The sequence below is a fragment of the Triticum dicoccoides genome, chromosome 6B (assembly GCF_002162155.2).
Source record: "Triticum dicoccoides isolate Atlit2015 ecotype Zavitan chromosome 6B, WEW_v2.0, whole genome shotgun sequence".
Classification (NCBI taxonomy): domain Eukaryota; kingdom Viridiplantae; phylum Streptophyta; class Magnoliopsida; order Poales; family Poaceae; genus Triticum; species Triticum dicoccoides.
The window spans coordinates 82,863,972-82,868,692 of NC_041391.1; the positions used below are offsets into that span (position 1 = coordinate 82,863,972).

General features: G+C 44.7%; 1 pseudogene; it reads left to right on the forward strand.

Annotated features, from left to right (window-relative positions):
- LOC119320797 overlaps window positions 1-4,721 on the forward strand; it is a 64,901-nt pseudogene that overhangs the window by 7,109 nt on the left and 53,071 nt on the right.

Consider the following 4,721-nt stretch of genomic DNA (forward strand, 5'->3'; position numbering starts at 1 on the left):
CCATTCGGAATCCAAAACCTTAGTCCTTACATGGTATCCTGGGGGCTTGCCAAACTTCCTGCAAAGGAAATCTTTCTGTAGTCCTGATGACAGTCAAAAGAGATGACAATCGGATATTCCATCCAGCAGCTTAGTAGGTTTCTTCTGTTCTATTCTTTGTGCCACCTATCATCCATGTTCTCTACTTATTCATTAATTCATTTCTTGAATTAGGCTAGGTGCTTCCGCCTTAGTTTTGTAAAAAGAGAATGACTTTGACTGAACGTTGCTTGTGATGCAATTTATCTCTTCGATTGGGTATTTCTATTCTAGAATATGAGCCAAAATCCTCGTATCTTTTGCAAATTCTGCCGTGTGAAGTTCAGTTAGGAATTCCATCCATTACTAGTGCCGTTAACTCTGATCCACGGGGAGATTTCAGTGGACAAAGGGATTCTCTGATGCGATGATACCTGGTATCTTCACACATGATAGACCATTGTTTGATTTTAGATATGCTATAAATCGATAAATTTAGTTGAGAAAAAAAGTGGAATGACATGGGCTAAGGGGTATAAACTACTGTTTATTCATGCATGAGCTAATTCAGTTCATTCTAGATGAATTTTCTACTCAATCATGTAACATGCACTCTCTTTGCTGAACAGCTCAAATGGCCGAGGCTGTACTTATTGCTGTGACGAAGATTGGTTCCATTTTAGGAGATGGAAGTCATCAATGCCATCATATCCGAGCTCTCTGTAGAAGTTACTAATCTGAAAGAACTGCCGGTAAAGATTGAGCAAATAAGACAGCAACTGAATATGATGAGTAATGTAATAATGCAGATAGATAATGTATACCTGAGTGTCGGTGTACAAAATTTTGTACGGGTACTTCTACTTCTGTATCCTTACTAGTGCATGGGCAGTCACAACTACACCTGCAGCAGGGCTTAGCGGGGTAGAGGAAGACAAAACCAAAAGACTACCAAGGCAGATACTCGAATAACAAGGGGCAGAGAGCGAGCTGGACCACCCCCGGCAAGGGTCTTGCCGGGGCGACCTGCACAGCACCAGCAAGTCCATCACCCTTGGGGCTGAGAGCTCTGACACCATCGACAATGTTAAAGACCAAGATCTGGAGGGTACATGTCTGGTAGCATACAGATCCTCGTAAAGATTGACATCCCACAGATCCACGTGGGACCAGAAGATAAAGACCCCCGGCAAGGCCCTTGCCGGACGACTCCAAGGCCCCCGGCAAGCCTTGCCGGGGACGATCACTGGACCGCGGCCAGGCCCACGCCGACAAGGTTTCGCCACCTCACCACCACTCCAATGCGACGATAGGCGTGCCAGCTAAGCAGGCGCCTGCGTGGCGGCATGCAGATCTTTGTGGAAGCTTTACCATTGTGCCAACGCAGCAGCTAGTTAGCCAGCGTGGCACTGCACGCCTTGTCAGCCTAGACGCGTGTCGAAGCAAGGAGGAGCGGCGAAAGACGGGATGGCTTCTGTTGCCATCCCCGATAAAGCAAGAGGACACGTAGGCAGCGCATTAAATGCGCTTGTCCTACGTTGACCGAGTGATAAGCTCGATCACTGTAGCTTGCCACCTCCTGTGTGCCACTGTGGTAACCCCTTTGCATATAAAAGGAGGCCCAAGGCATACAGAGAGACGATTCGGACTTTTGGACAAGGCACGCACCGTAGCTAGTTCAAAAGCTCAAGAACACATATATCCAGATGAGCAGGACTAGGGTATTACGCATCTTTGCGGCCCGAACCTGGGTAAAAATCCTTGTGTGCTAACGGCTCGACCTGCTCTTCGTGAAGCTAACCCCCCGCCGAACATAGAAGGGATCCTTGTGACCCCATAGGTGTTCGGTTTCCCCGACATCTTTGGCGTGCCAGGTAGGGGGGCATTAGTTGTGAGAATCTGGTCTGTTAGTTAGTACAGTAGTCTCTTCATCGCCATGGCGCCGTAGAAGAAGAAGATCACAGCGATCGGCCCGTCCGGGGCCACACCGCCCGCACCTGCGCGGATGGGCGACGTGGCGGGCGCCAGTGGTGAAGGAGATCAAGGTCGTCCGCGCCACCCTGGTGCGAGGGGCTGTGCGAGCGGTGTGGATTTCGGGCTCATTTGAGCACGGGCTCAGCAGCGAATTTTCGATGGCGATGCCCTTTTTATATCTGCAGATAGTAGGAACACAATGTTTCTTTGTAGCTCAGGCTACATGGAACCTCTTATCCTCAACCCTTCAGCCTTGCTTTGAGATCCGTACTCTCCAACTAACTTACAACAAGCAGATTTCTCTTTTTTTGTTTCTCTAAAATGAAACCATATATGAACTTCAAACTTTGCAGATTTCTCTTTTTTGTTTCTCTAAAATGAAACAATATAAAAAATGAAGATCTGAAAGTTTTTTCCCAGATGAAAAAATATTGTTGTTGTTCTACAAAATTTGAAGTTTATTTGTTGTGTCGTTTGAGAAAAAAAAGGACAAATGCGTCTGCACGGATCGCGATGCAGAAATGGATGGCAAAGATAAGGAGTACCATGTAGTCTAAGCTACAGAAAACCACACTCTAGTAGGAAACATGACAGAAATGATCGTGAACAAGTGGCACGCCCTCCAAACCAATTCCCGACGAGCTCTAAAATGGAGGCTCACGGGCTTGATTTGGTACACCCTTCATAAATTGTGGCAATCCGAAGCCGGACAATGATTCTGCTAGTTTTTTTCGGCCAAAATAGCCATATCAACAGTTATTATGCCATTCGTGATTAATTTGAAATGCTTGTCGATCGATGGAAGTATCATATTAGGCTGCATGTCTATGATTGCAGGAATGGCATGAGGAAGCAGCATAATCCTCAGGTAAAAAAAAAGCAAACATAATCCTTTTTGTATTTTTTTTGCGATGGATCCTTTTTGTAGTTGTTGCTGCTACAATCATTTTTTTATCATAAAAAATGATTGCAGCTGCAGCTACTACAAAAAGGATTATGTTGCTTCCTCATGCCATTCCGTTATACTGCATCTGGTTCATTTTACTCTGTGTATTAGATTTGTGTCAAGTCAAACTTTATAAAGTTTGAACAAATTTATATTAAAAAATATCAACTACATTACCAAGTATATATACTATGAAACTATATTTCATAATGAATCTAACAATATTGATTTGGCATTGGGAATATTGATAGTTCTTTCTATAAGTTTAGTTAAAGTAGAGATACTTTGACTTCAGACAATACTTATATGCAGACTAAAAAGGACCGCAGGGAGTAGATGACTCGCACTATCGGCGAGACAGCAAGATTTCACTGCCTTCTTTTACAAGGAACAAGTCACAAGTTTTATTTCTTAAGCTAACTCAATAGAACTGATGTCCAAATTAACCTTAGCCACCTCACAAAATATTCTTCCCAACACCTAAAAAAACAAGAAAGACATCGAAAATTGTGAAATGAGGACAAGCTTATTGCAGTACTTTTTTAAGAAACATATTTCCACATCACAAAAAAATTTAAAAAAAAATTGTACATGCACAAATACAAATATAACATATTCAAGAAAAATTTAATAACAATATACTCCCTCTGTAAGGAAATATAAGTGTTTAGATCACTAATGTAGCAATTTTTTTTTGTGTAGACTAAAGTAGTGATCTAAACGCTTTTATATTTCTTTATGGAAGAAGTACTTTCATAGGTAGTGTAGACAAAAAAAAAATATGTGCATAAATATGGGCCAGTTTTTCATTGTTGGGCCAGGATTATTTTATTTTGGGAGCTTGCGAATCATAATATTTTGAACAAAATTGTACAGATCCATCGCAAATACATACAAGTTTTCACTGGCTTGTTTTTGAATTTTCATGAATCTTGGAAATATCTTTTTTTTTTTATCGTTTGGAAAAAGGGCTCCAGTGGGCCCGTCCGTTGAGCCCGTCCTCAGTACCATTATTTTGATCGCTTCCTAATCCTAAGATTAGTAGCTACTACTAGTTGGTTGGGGTCAAGACAAGAGTAACGAGTCTGATCATCTTCAAATTTTGCCTTCTTCGCTACCTGCCGCATCCTCGTCTCGGCCGAAGATGGACCGATTTTTGACGACAGTATGTATCCTATATTTACGTACGTACATTTAGTTAAGAGCACGGGTGTAGCTTATAGTGATTTGCGTACATATTTCGTGAAACTGCAGGTACTTCCAGTCATCCGGCCGCACCGTGCGGACAGGAGCAATGGCTGCTACTGCTTGGCCACGGGACATCTGGAACCATTGGGCCATCCAGATCCTGGTGATCTTCATCCTCGGGCTCCAGATCGCCCTCTTCCTCTTTGCCGGGATCCGCAGGCGTGGAGGCCACCCGGTGCTGCGGTTCCTGCTCTGGCTGGCGTATCAGCTGGCTGACTGCACCGCCACATACGCCCTCGGCCACCTCTCCCTCGCAGGCGCTGCAGGCGCACACCCGATTGTCGCGTTCTGGGCGTCATTCCTCCTGCTGCACCTCGGAGGCCCGGACAACATCACCGCCTCCTCTCTGGAGGACAACGAGCTCTGGAAGCGGCACTTGCTGAATGCCATCCTTCAGGTGTCCGGAGCCGTGTATGTCCTCTACGAGTATTATCGCGGACACGGGCACATTGCTCCGGCTTGCCTCCACCTTGATGTTGGCCATCGGTGCTGTCAAGTACGGGGAGAAGACGTGGGCGCTCATGCGCGGCAACCT